The following is a 20,724-nucleotide window of genomic DNA, read 5'->3' on the forward strand; positions in this document are numbered from 1 at the left end:
ACCGACCCCCAGAAACTTCTGAGCGCCGCTGGCTGCTGCCTTTTCTTATTGGTGTTTGACTGTGTATTTTAATGGCTCATAGCCGATGGTTTGAATTTGTATGCTTTTAGTTGGGTTTTAAATAATCGGCCTTCAGCCGTTTTAAAATTGAAAGTTCCTTAGTTGTCAAGTAGTGCATTGTTTGGGCCTTCAGCCTCATTAAAAAAAATTATTTAAGGATAAAGCCTTGGGCTTTCTGCCTTGTAAGAATTTATTGAAGTTGTGTTTTGAATCATGGGCCTTCAACCGTTTTAAAAGTTAAAGAGGTTGTGCCCTTAAGCCATAAGATTGTCCAATATTCAGTCGATAGTTAAGCTCGGAAATTTGCGCTGTAATGTTTGGACAGCTAAATAAAATTATATGCGTTCGAATGTAACTGACAGCCACTCATATTTGGCCCCTTTCCACAATTCCAACTACCTGTTCTGTCCTGTGGATTTAACCAGGCGTTTGAAACAGCTCTTTTAGATTGTCCGCAGATGATACTGTCGTTTAATGTCTACAAAGATCGAAAATATCTGTAGTGTGATATGGAACAATTGACTATAAACGAAAAGTGTGACTTCCTCCTTATGAGTACCTATAAAATTCCGTTAAATTTCATTTACACGATACTTTCAGAAATATAAAGATTGTCGATTTAACTAAATACGTAGAGATTGCAACTATAAACAATTTAAACTGAAAACGTCTCGTAGACAATTTTGTGGGAGAAGGTGAAACAGACTGCGTTTCATTGGCAAGACAGTTAAGAGGTTCGAAAAACTTACTAAAGAGACTGTCTACGGTATGCTTGGCGTCCGCCTCTAGAGTATTGTTGTGCTGTGTGCGACCCGTACCATACAGGATTGAAACAGGACGTCAAAGCAACTAAAAGAAGTGCAACTCGTTTTGTATTATCGTGAAATTGGTGAGAAAGAGTCATGGAAATGATAATCGAATTGGGGTGGCGGTCGTTAAAAACAAAGGCGTTTTCAGTTGCGACAATGTCTTTCACGAAATTTCCAGTCATTAAATTTATCCTCCGAATGCCGAAATATTTTGTTGACTCCTACCTACATAGGGAGAAATGACCTCATGATAAAATAAGAGAAATCAGAGCATGCACAGAAATATTTAGGTGTTCACTTTTACCACGTGTTATACAAGAATGGTAGAAATGTGCTTTGAATGTACTTGTCTGCACCCCCCACCAAAGAATTTAGTGTGAATTACGTAGGAATCATGTAGTTGTAGATCTCAATCATTTTGTGAGTTTGTTCGCAGTGGGCAAAGGATTGGACGGTCAGGAGCAGCCTTCACAAGGCCTGACTCTGAGATGTCTCGGTTCTCTATCCTTTCACACGTTTACTCTACAGTCTCGAGTGTTATGTGGCTCTTACCTTACAGCAAACATGCCTGGCAGCATCTGTCATTGTAGCTGTGGAGAATTAACAGTACCGGAGCTATTACTGCCTCGCGTAGTTGCCGTGTGTGATGTCAAGTGATGGCTACGATGAATACTAGCGTATAGTCATAAAGGTTACTCAGTAGAGTATTATGGACTAACGGTTTCTTGTACTCTAGGGTGCGGCGCTGGTCGAATATCACGCTACTTGTGACACCGTGGAAGGGGGAGGTGGAGGGGGAGGGCGGAGCGTCTTGGGTCATGGGGAGGGGAGGGGGAGGAAGTGTTTGTTGGGCTCTCCCGCAGACGCGGTGTGCAGCTATGCTCGCGCCAGTGCAGACGCACCTGATTCGTTAACCCGGGCGTATTGAGACAACGGTAGGGGTGGACCGGCGGAGGAAGCTGCAATTCCTACTATTGTCTGTCCCACAACTAACCGTGGGTCTGGAGACAACTCGGGGTTCTCGAACAGCAGCAGCACACCAACGGCAGCTCAGCATTGTCGGCGGCTACATTCATCGTCGTCAGCAGAGCTACGATATCGTAAGACTGTTAAGTGAAAAATTATAAACTTACGTAGGCATTACCCAGCAACTTTTCCCTCACAAAGTATGGCTAAGCTGAATAATAACCTGCAATTCTTCAAACTTCTGGGGCACCTGTGGTGTCATTGTCCTCAGATATTATTGCCAAGCTGGTTCCTTTCCATTCCGTGAAATCATCGAGCGTAGTAAGAATATGAAAAGTGATTAACTATTTACTGGCAGTTAGTGTGTTTGCTAAAGCCCAGTTTCAATCTACATTTTCTGCCTCAGCGTCTCTTCATTCTTGCATTGCATAACAGGGGCTATTTAAAGTAAAATTGCACTGGCAAATTAAAAATTAAAGATACAGTACAAATTAAGAGTGCCCAATTTCATTTCTCCTGTATTTAGCTTAGCGAGTGACTTCTGCTGGCTTGGTACGTATTTTATTGTTGTTATGTTAAAAGTTGTTAAAAGTAAAATCAATAGCTATTTGCACAAAGTAAATTCAATTCAATCTTTCAATAATCAAAAGTAAATCCTTGTCTTCCTTCCACTTCACTGACGCCTACTATATCTAGATTGAGCCTTTGCATTTCCCTTTTCAGATTTTCTAGTTTCCCTACCAAGTTCAAGCTTCTGACATTCCACGCCCCGACTCGTAGAACGTTATCCTTTCGTAGATTATTCAATCTTTTTTCATGGTAACCTCCCCCTTGGCAGTCCCCTCCCGGAGATCCGAATGGGGTACTATTCCGGAATCTTTTGCCAATGGAGAGATCATCATGACACTTCTTCAATTACAGGCCACATGTCCTGTGGATACACGTTACGTTTCTTTAAAGCAGTGGTTTCCATTGCCTTCTGCACCCTCATGGCGTTGATCATTGCTGATTCTTCCGCCTTTAGGGGCAATTTCCCACCCCAAGGACAAGAGAGTGCCCTGAACCTCTACCCGCTCCTCCGCCCTCTTTGACAAGGCCGTTGGCAGAATGAGGCTGACTTCTTATGCCAGAAGTCTTCGGCCGCCAATGCTGATTATTTATCAAAATTTAGGCGGTGGCGGGGATCGAACCCGGGACCGAAGACGTTTTGATTATGAATCAAAGATGCTACCCCTAGACCACGGGTACAAGGCGACTACCAAACTGTAAGTGAATTTTTTTGAAGATTTCGTCTCCATTATTCAAAGTGACCCTGATTTCGATAAGATGTGGTTCATGCAAGACGGAGCTCGACGACATCGAAGAGAAGCACTCTGGGAACCGCATTCTGGCTCTGGGGTACCCAGAGGCCACTGGCATGGGCATCGACTGGCCGACATATTCTCCGGATCTGAACACATGCGACCCTTTTTTTGTGGAGCAATATTAAAGACAATGATTACAGCAATAAACCCAAAACCACAGCTGAGCTGAAAACAGCCATTTAGGAGATCGACAGCATAGATGTTCCGAAACTTCAGCGAATCATGCAGATTTCGCTTTTCGTCAGTGCCACATCATCGCTGTTGATGGCAGGCAGATTGTACATGTCATAACGTAAATCCGAATATCTGTTGTGACGTTTACAAGTTGAATAACGTGTGTGATCGCCGTAGTTTGTAACTAATTTACATTTTCTTCATATAGTTCAATAAATGTCACCATGTATATATTTAACCATCTGCTGCATTTGGAATTGGAGTCCGTCAAAATTAATTACTTAAGAATCTTTCCTGGAACAAACCAAGAAATGATTTAGTGCTCTCCCGAAACGAGAGTATGGGCACATAGGAAATATGAAAGTTGAGAAAAATGTTCAGAGACAAAACGGAGCAATTATCATCGGAGAATGCACACGGAAGGCCACATAGTCTTTTTCTATCATCTCATTTTTAGTGTAATAACAGCAACCTTTTTCAAATTTTCTCACTTCCATTACGGAATAGATGACAGTTCGAAGCGAATTAAATAATGGATTGGTGCTAGAGGCAAAGAATCGACCAGTGGACTTTCTACGTCCATTTTTTTTATTCATTAACATTATATTCATACGCCTAGTCTGTATTGAGGGCATTAGACAAGGAGCATTAGTTCTGTCGGACAGGCATGCATGAAGAAGTCACCTTGGCTTCGCCTCAGTAGCATTTCGGCCAGTCCCTCGAAATGGTTGAGGGAAACACGAGAAACGGTTATCAGGACAGAAATACTGGTATATGTACACCATTCTTCTATAAGACGAATTTAGACTCCTATCCCAGCAGTAGCTCGTAGCCGTGAAAGTAACACGTACTGTATTTTGTAAATATGAGGTTAGCGTGAAGAATTTCTTTGAAACTATCATATTCCAATGAACCATCAACTTTCAATGGAAACGAAAGTAACGGCGGGCGTGCACTAATGAAGAATAATATCACTTCTAATGCTTAAACATTGACAAACGACATATCAGGTAAGTTCAGAGCACTCTCATATTGTTGGTTCGCGGTGCAACTGTCTACAAGTAAATGTCTGGTTAACAGAAAAGAAATTTTAGCGCGATTCATGCGCTATTTCCATTTGCTGCACGTACTGGAAGCTCCGCTTAAGTGTGAATACATCGTAAATAAATGCAATTAATAAGAAAAACTGTACGACAATATCACATTAAAGAATTATTGATAAACACCTGAAGCTTATCACAGTGATTAAACACGTAGTTGTAACAGTACGCAACTGTACAAAATGTAACAAGCACTTGCTATTATTAGAGGGTACGGGAAGAGTACAATGGAAGATTCACGTTTGTTCGAAGGGTTCCTGTCATATACAGAGCACATGTTAGAGCACTCACAATAAGTTTCTGTGACTTAGGAAACAGTACTATTGTTGTATATGAGGCCTTGAAGTGCTCATCAGGAAGAACACACAGAGGACGTGGAACTGATAAGACAAAAATCTTTCGATCATAACGGGCAGATATATCCCGCACACAAAACTATAACCGAGATGCTCAGCGAAGTTAAATGAGAACAGTTGAGAGAATGATGTGTTCTCACAAAACACTGCTGAGCGAACTTATAGTACTGCTATCCAATGTAGGCATAGCAACAATTATGCTACCTGAATATTGTATCTGGTGTAGGGATCCTGGCGAATTGAAGACTACTCGTCTGAAACACAGGCGTTAATTTGAGGAAGAAATTTCTGAGAATGTACGTTTGGAGCACAGCACTGTATGGTAGTCATACACTGACTGTGGGAAAATCGGAGCAGAAGAGAATAGAGACGTTTGATATGTAGTGTTACAGAAGAATGTTGAAAATTAGATGGACTGATAAGGTGAGAAATGAGGTTCTCCGCACGCTCGGTGAATGAAGGAATATGTGGAAAACACTAACAAGACAGGAAAGGGCGATAGGACATCTGTTTAGACAACAGAGAGTTAATTCATTGGTACTAAAAGGGGCTGAAAAACTGTAGAGGAAGACAGAAATTGGAATACTCCTAGCTGACCATTGAAGATGTAGGCTGTAATTGCAACTCTTAGATGAAAAAGTCGGCACAGAAGAGGAATTCGTGACGGGCTGCATCAAACCATTCAGAAGACTGATGACTCAAAAAGAACATGAGAATAAGATCGGAGTAATTAGGGTACGTGCAGAGGCAGTTAGACTGCAATTTCTCCTCCGCTAAATGCGCGAAGGGAGTAGTTACTATCTCCGTCTTGTATTCTAAAGTGTTGTAGCGTTCTTTAAAAAATTTACGTGTTTGTTTGCCAATGCATATGAAATACATAATGTTTGTGTTATGCTAATTTACTGTGTGATGTGTTGTTGAACAAATACTATAGTTAATCAGTTTTACTGTAATAAAAAAAAACTAAAAAACTTAATGTGGAAAACCCATACGCATTGCCCATAATGAAATCAATCTCTCTGAAATTTACCCAGTCTCGTGAACACCGCGTTCTATAGCCCTGTACAATAAACTGACAAAATTCCTTGTGCAAATAAACAATGAAATAAATTTTCCTTTGCTCTAGAGTCGCAACGGATGTAAACTTGGTATTCTGCTCTTTCCACAGCAGGCGTATAAAATATTCAGTCTTACCACAGTGAAATGCTATGCCGGCCGTAAGAGCTTCATACAAATAATGAGTAGATTGGCTGATAAATGAATAAACTTGCAAATGTTCAGTGGAAATACTGGATATTGGTTCTGCACTGTGCAATGCTGCCCGCATTAAAACGGTCACAAACATTAATACTTTTCTTATACTGGCACATTAATATTTTTTTAAGTTCTGATTGAAAAATATCTTTTAGAAAAATATTCATTGGATTTAAATAAATACGATATGGAAGAGGATGAGTTACTGACAAAGACCGAATGCTTCAGTTTGAAAACTGCATTTAAAATCATGCAAAATCTGATACGAAACATTTTACATTAACTTAAAAATCAGTGAACTTCTCTGTTATATTTATTTATTTATTTATTTATGCATTTATTTTATCTGGCAAGATTAGGGCCTTCAGGCCCTCTCTTACACCTAACCAGGCATACTCAGATTCAACAAATTTCAGTTTCTACAGAACATTAAGGACATATAACATGTTATACAGTATTAATGTTACAGAAAAAATTAGAGATTATAAAAGTACTACAATGATAATTATAACAATCAAAAAGTAATTATAATAATCAAGAATAATAATAATAGTAATGACTATGTATAGGAAAGTGAACATATTTTTTCTTTTATGAATGTCAGTCCTATTGCTAGTTGGGAATTTTCTCGTTATATTCTTGCAGCTTGTGAGTTATTCTCATCAACCAGAGACATAAGACGATAGAATGGGGTGAAAGAGATATAGAAAAGGTAGATAAGTTAGAGGAGGAGAAATAGAATGGTAAAATTCGAAGCTATGATGGAGAGGAGAAAGAAAAAGATGAGAGGGGCACGACAATGGTGGCTATACCGTCCCTAATATGTAAGTCTTGAGTTCCCTCTTGAATGTTAAGTGGTTCTGGATAAGACGCAGATCACAGGGGAGCGCGTTCCATAGTCGTATGGCTGAGATGGAGAATGACACAGAGAAAGATTTTGTGTTATGTAAAGGTACAGCCAAGATGCTAGATGTATCCGATCTAGTATTGCGGTTGTGGAATGATGATAGGTGTTTAATGTGAGAAGATAAGTATTGGGGGCACCAGTGGCTAAGAAATCGTTGAAGTAAGCACATCGTGTGGAGATCGCGTGCCTTATGTGGGCGTATCCAACCTAGCTGGGAGTATGACGAACTGATATGATCATACAACCGTATATTGCATACGTATCTAACGCAAGCATTCATCACTAGCTCGAGGCATCTCGAATTTTCACTATTTGTGCCGTGTTGAACTACATCACAGTAGTAATGATTAGGCAAGACTAGTGTGTTATACAATTATCACTTACTGTCTTAATTAAAAACACTTGGATTGTTACATAGAAAAAGTCTGACATCGTTTGGCAAAATACACTCCTGGAAATGGAAAAAAGAACACATTGACACCGGTGTGTCAGACCCACCATACTTGCTCCGGACACTGCGAGAGGGCTGTACAATCAATGATCACACGCACGGCACAGCGGACACACCAGGAACCGCGGTGTTGGCCGTCGAATGGCGCTAGCTGCGCAGCATTTGTGCACTGCCGCCGTCAGTGTCAGCCAGTTTGCCGTGGCATACGGAGCTCCATCGCAGTCTTTAACACTGGTAGCATGCCGCGACAGCGTGGACATGAACCGTATGTGCAGTTGACGGACTTTGAGGGAGGGCGTATAGTGGGCATGCGGGAGGCCGGGTGGACGTACCGCCGAATTGCTCAACACGTGGGGCGTGAGGTCTCCACAGTACATCGATGTTGTCGCCAGTGGTCGGCGGAAGGTGCACGTGCCCGTCGACCTGGGACCGGACCGCAGCGACGCACGGATGCACGCCAAGACCGTAGGATCCTACGCAGTGCCGTAGGGGACCGCACCGCCACTTCCCAACAAATTAGGGACACTGTTGCTCCTGGGGTATCGGCGAGGACCATTCGCAACCGTCTCCATGAAGCTGGGCTACGGTCCCGCACACCGTTAGGCCATCTTCCGCTCACGCCCCAACATCGTGCAGCCCGCCTCCAGTGGTGTCGCGACAGGCGTGAATGGAGGGACGAATGGAGACGTGTCGTCTTCAGCGATGAGAGTCGCTTCTGCCTTGCTGCCAATGATGGTCGTATGCGTGTTTGGCGCCGTGCAGGTGAGCGCCACAATCAGGACTGCATACGACCGAGGCACACAGGACCAACACCCGGCATCATGGTGTGGGGAGCGATCTCCTACACTGGCCGTACACCACTGGTGATCGTCGAGGGGACACTGAATAGTGCACGGTACATCCAAACCGTCATCGAACCCATCGTTCTACCATTCCTAGACCGGCAAGGGAACTTGCTGTTCCAACAGGACAATGCACGTCCGCATGTATCCCGTGCCACCCAACGTGCTCTAGAAGGTGTAAGTCAACTACCCTGGCCAGCAAGATCTCCGGATCTGTCCCCCATTGAGCATGTTTGGGACTGGATGAAGCGTCGTCTCACGCGGTCTGCACGTCCAGCACGAACGCTGGTCCAACTGAGGCGCCAGGTGGAAATGGCATGGCAAGTCGTTCCACAGGACTACATCCAGCATCTCTACGATCGTCTCCATGGGAGAATAGCAGCCTGCATTGCTGCGAAAGGTGGATATACACTGTACTAGTGCCGACATTGTGCATGCTCTGTTGCCTGTGTCTATGTGCCTGTGGTTCTGTCAGTGTGATCATGTGATGTATCTGACCCCAGGAATGTGTCAATAAAGTTTCCCCTTCCTGGGACAATGAATTCACGGTGTTCTTATTTCAGTTTCCAGGAGTGTAGATTTCAAAATTTAGCTTCTCTATATCACGGTTTCAAAATATTACAAATCGGATATACCTAATACATTAACTCTGATGGAAAATACTTGGTTCCTATATTCAACGGTCAGTATTGTAAAATTCAGCCAAATCCACATATCACGTAGCTGCATACTTAAAATTAAATATACAAAATTTCATTACCTTACAAATTTGTTCCAGTTGCTTTCCTTTTGACACACAGTATAAAATCATTATTTTTCCATAATAGCCATGGACAATGGTCAATATTTGTTAACGATCTGTGCCACTTCAACTCTTGATAATGTCATAGCCTCACAAAATAATAACACAGACTTCACACATTTATAGAAATAACTACGACCTAACATTTGCTGGCTCTGTGTGAACATAAACAATATCGTTTATCGCTTCATTTTATAAAAACTGCATTATTCAGTGACCATAAACCAACAATTAAATAGTCACAGCTAGCCACTAGCTCTAAATCTTGCATCCTATCTATAACACAGTCCAACTGCAACAGCTACTGCCCTCCGCGCACTCCTACTTGCAATCAAGCCTGCCACTCAAGCAACATCTTTGGTTTAGTGTCACAGATACAATCACTTCTACATACGACAACCGTTTCATATCATTTTTCATGAATTATATTACAAAATCGGGCTCCACGTAAAAGTGGACCTGGACCCCTCACAGCGAATATTTCTAGACATATCCAAACTATGTATAAACACAGCAGTCTAGAACAGCAAATAAAACGAAACGTTTGAATTCCTTGGTATCAATATCTGTTAAATATAAACACCTCGTCAATTTTGCAGCAGCAAATTCAGACGTTCTAGGTACACCAGATACATCATTATAAATGGCAAAAAATCTTCTGTCATGGAATTTAGATCTTGCAACAACTGTTCTGAGCATTCGTTACTCTTTATTATAATCAATACTTCTGTCAGTCCTAACTTGAAGTCTGTAGAATTTTATGCCGACTTATTTTCTGACTAACTTATTTATCAATAAGCAAGACGGTGCAGCATTTAAGATTCGACTGTGGAACTAACGAGAGGCAAATCATTTTGATTTATCTTTCCTAAAAGTCTCCTAAGCCAACTGTCTTGCGGCACTGGTAACACCTGTTTCCGTCAGATCAACAAAGCTAAGAGCTGTCGGGATGGGCTAGCACTTGGATGGGTGACCATCTGGTCTGCCGAGCGCTGTTGGCAAGCGGAGTGCGCTCGGCCCTTGTGAGGCAAACTGAGGAGCTACTTGATTGAGAAGCTGCGGCTCCGGTCTCATAAACTGACATATGGCTGCGAGAGCAGTGTGTAGACCACATGTCCCTCCATATCCGCATCCATTGACGCCTGTGGTCTGAGGATGACTCGGCGGCCGGTCGGCGCCGTTGACCCTTCATGGCCTGTTCGAGCGGAGATTAGTTTTTAAGAGTCTCCTAAACTACTTCAGGCTAAAGACGTGATGATTCCTTCAACAAGCCTACAAGTACGATGTAACTAAATCTGAATCAGTTACTACTTCCTATCTTTGTGATTTGTTAGTTCTCATCAACTGCTAAACGAATTTCAGTTCACTTCTTAGTCCCGCGCTTAAAAGTTGTTCACTTGGATAGAGAACAGTTCTAGTCCGACTTCATTCTCTCGCTATCATAAAATGCTCGTTTGAGATTCGTTGATTTGTAGACGTGATTCTCTTACCGACAATTTTCAGAAAAACCTTCCCTGTTATAGCGGTACTAACAACAGCGCGATAACATCGCATCCATAGACTAGCTGTCTTACGTTACGGCTTTTTTCATTCTGACGCATTTACGTTTACGTCCTAGCGAATTCAGATACCATCCTACTAGAAGTAACGTCTTCTGGAAAACGGAAATCGAAAGACGTTTCTCCGGGAGACCCGGAGAAGGATTTCCATAATTATCTTTCAGACAAAAGAGGTGCAGGCACCACCCGCGAGGGGGTTATAAATTCCTCAACCGATTAACATCAACGTGGCCAGGCCGTAGACAGCGTACTTGAGATAATTAGGTCCCCTTTAAAGGGCTCGTCCTGCGGGCGGACATCATCATTTCACAGACAACAAAGGGAAGGAGATAATTTGGGTTAATGAGCTCGTAAGATCAAGTAATGAACAGAGTTATCGGTTTTCTAACAAAAATCGCTCGTCATTGAATTTGGAGATAGACTGTCCTGTGTATGTGTATGTGTCTGTGTGTGTGTGTGTGTGTGTGTGTGTGTGGTTTTTCGATTCCGATGTACAACTGGAGCCCTCTGGAAGCTGACAGTCACGCAAAGTCTGATACTGCCCTCTGCATTCAGCAAAAATAAGGTAACAAACAGTGGTAGAAGTATTATTGAACCCTGAAATTTGTAATGGGACATCCCTCTCTAGCATTATCTTTCCTCATCAGTAGTTGTCGCCTTCCGGAGTGGCCGAACGGTTTTAGGCGCTACAGTCTGGAACCGCGCGATCGCTACGGTCGCAGGTTAGAATCCTGCCTCGGGCATGGATGTGTGTAATGTTTTTTAGGTTAGTTAGGTTTAAGTAGTTCTAAGTTCTAGGGGACTGATGACCTCAGACGTTAAGTCTCATAGTGCTCAGAGCCCTTTTTTAGTAGTTGTCGATACCAGTATTATTTTTCGAATTTTGGACAGGTCAGTATTATTTCAGTTGCTTTTCTGAAAACTTATATATAATTTTATACACAGTATGTTATATTTCAAGCTACAATTTGTAAAAAGGAATTACTTCATAAAATATTTTGGTCTCGACGTTATAGTCGATAAGAACTATACTCCTGGAAATGGAAAAAAGAACACGTTGACACCGGTGTGTCAGACCCACCATACTTGCTCCGGACACTGCGAGAGGGCTGTATAAGCAGTGATCACACGCACGGCACAGCGGACACACCAGGAACCGCGGTGTTCGCCGTCGAATGGCGCTAGCTGCGCAGCATTTGTGCACCGCCGCCGTCAGTGTCAGCCAGTTTGCCGTGGCATACGGAGCTCCATCGCAGTCTTTAACACTGGTAGCATGCCGCGACAGCGTGGACGTGAACCGTATGTGCAGTTGACGGACTTTGAGCGAGGGCGTATAGTGGGCATGCGGGAGGCCGGGTGGACGTACCGCCGAATTGCTCAACACGTGGGGCGTGAGGTCTCCACAGTACATCGATGTTGTCGCCAGTGGTCGGCGGAAGGTGCACGTGCCCGTCGACCTGGGACCGGACCGCAGCGACGCACGGATGCACGCCAAGACCGTAGGATCCTACGCAGTGCCGTAGGGGACCGCACCGCCACTTCCCAGCAAATTAGGGACACTGTTGCTCCTGGGGTATCGGCGAGGACCATTCGCAACCGTCTCCATGAAGCTGGGCTACGGTCCCGCACACCGTTAGGCCGTCTTCCGCTCACGCCCCAACATCGTGCAGCCCGCCTCCAGTGGTGTCGCGACAGGCGTGAATGGAGGGACGAATGGAGACGTGTCGTCTTCAGCGATGAGAGTCGCTTCTGCCTTGCTGCCAATGATGGTCGTATGCGTGTTTGGCGCCGTGCAGGTGAGCGCCACAATCAGGACTGCATACGACCGAGGCACACAGGGCCAACACCCGGCATCATGGTGTGGGGAGCGATCTCCTACACTGGCCGTACACCACTGGTGATCGTCGAGGGGACACTGAATAGTGCACGGTACATCCAAACCGTCATCGAACCCATCGTTCTACCATTCCTAGACCGGCAAGGGAACTTGCTGTTCCAACAGGACAATGCACGTCCGCATGTATCCCGTGCCACCCAACGTGCTCTAGAAGGTGTAAGTCAACTACCCTGGCCAGCAAGATCTCCGGATCTGTCCCCCATTGAGCGTGTTTGGGACTGGATGAAGCGTCGTCTCACGCGGTCTGCACGTCCAGCACGAACGCTGGTCCAACTGAGGCGCCAGGTGGAAATGGCATGACAACCCGTTCCACAGGACTACATCCAGCATCTCTACGATCGTCTCCATGGGAGAATAGCAGCCTGCATTGCTGCGAAAGGTGGATATACACTATACTAGTTCCGAGATTGTGCATGCTCTGTTGCCTGTGTCTATGTGCCTGTGGTTCTGTCAGTGTGATCATGTGATGTATCTGACCCCAGGAATGTGTCAATAAAGTTTCCCCTTCCTGGGACATTGAATTCACGGTGTTCTTATTTCAATTTCCAGCAGTGTATTTCTGAATGTACAGTTAAAATTATTTTTTTAGAAACATTTGAAATTTCTAATTATTTGCACATTTAAAATTTCTATTATTCATTAGCAATCCTGTACTGTTTACTATGTTTATTTCTGGATTCATTTATGAAATATTGATCAAAATTAAGGCTGGTAGAAATTTTTTTTTAAAAAAATTGTAAGCCCTTTGGAATATTGTTATTTCCGCATAGTGCGGGAGTCGTTAGCGTGCCTCTGATGTTATCGGACGTATTTTTGTGCGAACAATGTAATTTCGGCTTCGTTAATGTGCAAAATCAAAATACTGTCTGATATACTAAAATGTGAGAAAATATATTTACGTAGAAAAATACTACAACAACAATCTTCAGATTTATTTAGTTCAAACCAATTGTGAGAGATCCCGGGTTCGAGTCCCAGTCGGGGCACACATTTTCAACATGTCCCCAATGATGTATATCAACGCCTGTTTGCAGCTAGGGTGTCGATTTAACTATCATTTCAACCGTGAGGAACTGATGTGACATTTTTCAGCTTCAAAAATCAAAACCCTATCCAAGAAGAACTGGAGCCAACTCAACATGACAAGCTAATTAAACTATAAAGTTTATTGTAATCTTCGCTCCTCTCAAATCTTCATAAAAGACGTTGTTTAATGTGAACAATAGATAGATAGCAGGAAAGAGGAGGGACATTACAAGTTCCACACTGTAACTTTGGTAACACTCCAACCTGAACGAATATAGAGTGAGACCACACATTTAACCAAGGTAGATGCTAGGAGAGAGACAAAAATTTATTCAGCACACCATTCTATGTTATGGTATTGGAAGCGCCTCTTGAATTACACTTACCTATAGCTCCGTAAAATTTTAAGCCTTATTAGCATATTTGTATGCTGAAGTGATAGCTTTCGACTGCGTAGAAAGAGAACTCTCTCTCTCTCTCTCTCTCTCTCTCTCTCTGTCTGTCTGTCTGTCTGTCTCTCTCTAACCCTCTGAAAATTACCATATTTCGGATGAAACAGAAAGGTTTCCTCGTGTCAGATTTTTGGGATGGAGAGCCGTTGATTGGCTGAAGCAGGAGGCGAAATGGAATTACTTTAAAAATTGTTTATACCACATAGTCTAGATAGAAAGAATATTTCGGAATATATGTGTCACTCGATCTTATAAATTATGTAATTTCATGAAGCAGTATAGAAACCAAATTTGTAATTGCAGGAATGATCAATTAGAGAAACACTGCGCATAAACATCAGAAACAAAGCGAAGCCGTATTTTTAGGGCTCATTTGATTCAGTAGTCGTAGTGACACTAATGTACAGAGTGGTAACATTGATTCTGGTCGTGGCAGCAGAAGAAGGAGTAGGAGTAATTGCGCTTCATTACACAAGCAGTAAAGATGTAGTAAATTCTGCTTAAATAAGGCGTGTCATTTTAAACGGCAAAAATTAAGTTTCGCGATGTTTGTGAACGAGGGGTCCGAAACTGCGTCGTTTGATGTATAATATCCTAAATGTAAAGGTTTTTTAATTGATATACATTTAGTTTGGTAAATTTCTGGTTGATTATAATGTGTATTAAAATCTCCGACAAAAGGGCATTAATTAATACAAACTCCACCAAAATTTGCTCAAAAGTAGTTTAATTAACTTAATTTCCTTTATGGTCTGTATATTACTAAACACAGCACGAAAATCTCTTCAGAGCATGAAAATCTCTGAGGCACCATTTCATTAAATGCAAATCATGATGAACTTCGGAATGTTGGCAAAACGATATCTACTACTGCCTTCTTCTCATATTTTAGGAGCTTCATTTAATAAAGAATGTAGCGGCGTCCTTCTACCCAAGGTTATTTCGATTTTATTGTATACCATCAGGGATAGTAAACGCCAACAATGAATTCGACAAGCAATTGTAACGTCTTCAAGCTGTTGCCCTTGAGCTACAGTTTTGAAACTCATATGCAACAAATCCTGTTTGCAGTTGTTGATCACCAAGAGTGGCTTACAGGACCACTTCTTAATGCTGACAGATCAGCTGGAAGTGCACCATTCCGTATAGCCTGAGTTATCCTGTAACTATAAACCTGATCTGTAGAGAGAGCTTTTACAACAAAGTCACTCAATGGAACCAGAGGCGCTGCGGAAGATATTCTGACAAATGAGGGACTTATTTCAAGTTCTGTCACACTATCAAGCGTTTTACCAATGTTGCCACTCCACTTTTGTTGACAAAGTTTTCCCATCTAAGAAGAGCACATGAAGAATACAAATCAATCAAACGAGTTTACGAATCAGCTTTATCTCAACCAAATTCATGATTCATTCTTCCTAACCAGTGCTGTAATTCCTTGAGACAGCACCAATGGCTTTCAAACTTTTATCAGTGCTGTCTTCTTTTTAAAAAATAGGCAAGATAGTTATCAATAACTTCTGAAGGATTCTTTTTCGTTAAGTCTTCTTCTTGAGTAAAATAGCAAAGATAGCTTCTACCAAACTCACTGCAAGCACTGTAATGCTCTTCCTTAAAAATACTTGGAAGCTACTGAGCTATCTACTTGTAACAGAAGTTTAGTGGAATCTTGGGAGCCATGAAACAAGATATATTCTGTCTTGCCTACCCTGCATCGAGCCTGAAATTTTTCATAAAGTGATTTCCTGACTTTCTTTTGAGCCCTTTTTATTTTATTGTGCTTAGTGGGAAGTCTCCTGTCTTCTTCAGTAATTAGTCCGGCATCCACATCTGCAGCTGTCGTAGCGGCAACTGTAGCACGAAGACCGACAACGTATCAAATACTTTGCAATGCAACAGTGCGCAGTTGTAATATATTATACTCACTTGAACTTGAAGTAGGAGGTACATCAAAAGCACCATATGGTATCTGCAAAGGATCTTCAGAATCTTCATCTTTAACATCAGTTATCTAAATGGTTCAAATGGCTCTAAGCACTATGGGACTTAACATCTGAGGTCAGCAGTCCCCTAGACTTAGAACTACTTAAACCTAAGTAACTTAAGGACAACACACACAACCATGCCCGAGGAAGGATTCGAACCTGCGACCACAGCAGCAGCGCGATTCCGGAGTGAAGCGTCTAGAATCGCTCGGCCACAGCGGCCAGCATCAGTTATATCTTCATATTATTCGTAGAAAAGAATATAATTTGGTTGTAGTGTTAATACTTCCATCCTTTCCTGCTTGAATTCAGATTCTTAACTCATTTTTTGTATCTTCTACTTTATAAATTATCTACTCTGCTCAGGTAGCTCTGGTAACCGAATTTGATGTTGTCCAATAGATCCAATCTTCTGTATTTGACCTTTAATAAACGGTGGAACAAGCACTAACCAGCCTGGTACAGTGGCTCTACACAGTTGCATCGACTACACTAGCTCGCCTCCCTGCTCAGTACAAATTCCCATTCACGCCTCTGCCCACTTGGTATTCCGCCCTAAAGTCGAATAACATTCTACATCTACATCTACATCGATACTCCTCAGTCCATCGTAGGGCCCGTGGCGGATGGTACGGCATGCCACTAACAGTCATTTCCTTTCCTGTTCCACTCGCAAATGCCTCTATATGAGACATAATTTCTCGTATCTTAACTTCGTAGTCCTTAAGCGCAATGTATGCTGGGGGCAGAAGAATCGTACTGCAGTCAGCTTCAGATGCGGGATCTCTAAATTTTCTCAATAGTGTTCCCCGAAAAGAATATCGCCTTCCCTTCAGCGATTCCCATTCGTGTTCCCGAAGCATGTCCCTAACACTTGCGTGTTGTTCGAACCTACCAGTAACAAGTCTAGCAGTCTGCCTCTCAACTGCTTCGATATCTTCCTTTAATAAGACCTGGTACGGATCCCAAACACTCTAGTAGTTCTCAAGAATAGGTCACACTAGCCTTCTATATGCGGTCTCCTTTACAAAGGAATCATTCTTTCCTAAAATTCTCCCAGTAAATCGACGTCGACCTTTCGTCTTCCCTGCCACTTCCCATATGCTCCTTCCATTTCATATCGCTTAGTAACGTTTACGCCCAGATATTTAAACGACGTGACACAGAAGGAAACATTAATAATGCAATATCCGAATATTACGGGTTTGTTTTCCTGCATTTTGTACATTTATCCTACATTCATCGTACCAACTAGAAATTTTATCTTAAGTCTCCTTGAATCCTCCCACAACCATTCAACTTCGACACTTTTCCGTACAACAGCATCATCAGCAAACAACCCGCAGATTGTTGCCTATCCTTTCCGCCAAATCATTTGCGTATATCGAGAATAATAGCGGTGCTGTCACACTTCCCTGGGACACTCCTGATGATAGCCTCGTCTCTGTCGATTGCAGAGGCTCTCTCCAACTGTATTGGAGTAGTACCTCAGCATAGAACACGTGGTCAGATTAATGTGAGTGGACAGTGTGTAAGCGTATTGTCATATCGCTGGCTTGGTTGCGGATATCTTTGCAAGTGGCTGCATTTGCAGAGTCGAGCACGGGACATGGAGCTGCTCTGTTGTGTTGTGTGTGTAGCATGGAGAAGGTATTATTGTGGAAGTTCAAGTGTGGCTGCAAGTACTACTATTGTGAAGTAATGAGATATGGAAGTGGATTCAATGACATTGCGTGAAGAAGCAATAACAAATATGAGCAGTGTCGCCGAAAATGTATTTTGAGTATCCGCCAGTTTGCATGTCATACCGTACAACATCAATCATTCACGTTGTGTCCGGCCTCCCAGAAAGAACTGATGTGAATCAGTAAAACAGTTTAAAAGAAAGGAGAGCAATCAAGTGCCAGTGTCTTGTAGCAAGTGTGAGAACATGTGTTCGGTATCGCGTTTCCGCATCATCAAATCAGCCGCGCCGCGATGGGTACGCTCACACTCGTAGATGTGAGAACTGTGAACTGTAAATTCACTTTTATGAGCAGTGGTATGTTATTAAAGAGTCAAGACGGACTGGTACCAGATATATGTGTGTACGTGACGATCATAAGAAATTTCGTTCGACCATTCAGCTTCAGCGACATCAACAATCCCCCGGCGTGCGTCGGTTACACCTACGCTCGTACAAGTGATAATTGTGGACAGATAATGATCATCATTGCCCGTGTATCTATCACCGAAGGTTCGGCCATATTAAGGCTAGGAGCAAATTGAGACGCGTATACCACGTGTGACGTGAGACGACACTACAGCGCGACACGCACGTGCCGCACGAGTCGCGGGGTCCAGCGCATATTGCGCCGCGTACACCGTACTTCGCACGCGCCGACTGGCGACGCTCTGCGCTGACAGAACGGAAGCGAGCGCAACCTTTTATCTTTCTCAAACGATTTTACTGAAGCTATTCACTGAAAACATATGGCCGGCCGAAGTGGCCGTGCGGTTAAAGGCGCTGCAGTCTGGAACCGCAAGACCGCTACGGTCGCAGGTTCGAATCCTGCCTCGGGCATGGATGTTTGTGATGTCCTTAGGTTAGTTAGGTTTAACTAGTTCTAAGTTCTAGGGGACTAATAACCTCGGCAGTTGAGTCCCATAGTGCTCAGAGCCATTTGAACCATTTTTTTTTAAATATATGATTTTTGCCTTACTTGTAGCATTATATGTCAGCTTCGTGGCGAAGTGGCCATCACCTCCATAATGACCATTCTTATTTATATGTACACGTTTTAGTAAGACACTAGGCAAAATTCAAAAAGTTCGCAACGAAAATTAGGGGTCGCTATGATTTTGCGTTTGGTGCGTATTACACCATATGTTGCTGCGTATGAAATTTAGCTAACATGATGAATTTTTGATTAGTTTTGGGAGGAGGTCTTTATCTGCCTCCGATCTCGAGAAAATGGATCCCATGTAACGCGCTCACTTCCGATCTCACGCCCGCGAGAATGAAATACTCGCAACATCTCTCATATCTCCTAAACCGCTCGAGACATCGAAACGAAAGTTTGGCGATGATAGCACACGAGGAGGAGAGTGTTTTGCCCATTCTTAAACACACGGAACTTTCTTACCTATGGCAATATATCAGTACTTTCTTCCCTTTTTATTTCTTTCACTCCAGTTGCAACGTAACCTTCCAGTACTGATGGTGGTAAAAGTCTACCTAAGTAGGAAGATTACTGTCGCTTTGACATGTCCTACCGCTCCTGCAGGCTGCCGTCTGTAGTAAATGGTTTCTTAAATTCGTGTGGTCCACGAAATTACTGGCCCCTTCGAGTTATTGCTGTTTTTTTTGGTCATCAGTCTACTGACTGGTTTGATGCGGCCCACCACGAATTCCTTTCCTGTGCTAACCTCTTCATCTCAGAGTAGCACTTGCAACCTACGTCCTCAATTATTTGCTTGACGTATTCCAATCTCTGTCTTCCTCTACAGTTTTTGCCCTCTACAGCTCCCTCTAGTACCATGGAAGTCATTCCCTCATGTCTTATCAGATGTCCTATCATCCTGTCCCTTCTCCTTATCAGTGTTTTCCACATATTCCTTTCCTCTCCGATTCTGCGTAGAACCTCCTCATCCTTATCTTATCAGTCCACCTAATTTTTAAAATTCGTCTATAGCACCACATCTCAAATGCTTCGAGCGAGTCTGCTTTTGATGTCCTCCTTGCTCCGTCCGTCATTGGTTATTTTACTGTCTAGGTAGCAGAATTCCTTAACTTCATTGACTTCGTGACCATCAATCCTGATGTTACGTTTCTCGCTGTTCTCATTTCTACTACTTCTCATTACCTTCGTCTTTCTCCGATTTACTCTCAAACCATACTGTGTACTCATTAGACTGTTCATTCCGTTCAGCAGATCATTTAATTCTTCTTCACTTTCTCTTGCAATGTACTTCATCATAATTCCTAGCGGAAGGTTTTAAAGAAATTTGAACGCAACGGATAACGCATTTTTGTTTTTCAACCACTGCAGAAGCCACCTATACAGGGCTTAATAGGTATCTTTCCCGTAACGACCATTTAATCCTCAATGAGCAATTACAATTACGTGATAAAAATTTCTTTGATGGTGTAAAGCCATTGCTTAAAATCACTTAACGCGGAATATTGCTATTATGCTTCCCGTACTGTAGCCTTAAATATTGTTTTCTCTCTCCCTGTTTTACAGTATAATATTTTGTGCAACTTTCGATCTGCTACATACTATCTGAGATAATGTAATCAGCACATTACGTGCACTCCTGTTCCAATGCTTCTGACAGCTGTTGTCACTGTAAATTACAAGCATTCAATACTAGATGGCGCGATACAAGGTGCCGACTTCCTAACATCGACGGCGCGCGCGCCTGTCAGTCTGATGCTGCTTACAGTGCCGGCCGCACACGCGACCCTTAGCGGCGCGTCTTAATCAAGTTGTGCATTCCTAAGAAAATTTTCTAATGTACAAATATATTTTTATCTTTAACGTGAGCACTGTTGCTCTAAACCATTTCATAACTATTTACTCTATGTAAGTATGCTTTCTTTGTCTACTGTTCCGCAGCAGTTAGCTATGATGTAATTTTGTTACATATGTTTAATTTAATAATTTTTATATTATTCCAAAAGTCTGTTATAGGTAATGTAAATTTTTTTTTACTTCTGACGAAGGCTGCCTTAGAG

Source organism: Schistocerca cancellata, chromosome 7 (assembly GCF_023864275.1).
Source record: "Schistocerca cancellata isolate TAMUIC-IGC-003103 chromosome 7, iqSchCanc2.1, whole genome shotgun sequence".
NCBI classification, from domain to species: Eukaryota; Metazoa; Arthropoda; class Insecta; order Orthoptera; family Acrididae; genus Schistocerca; species Schistocerca cancellata.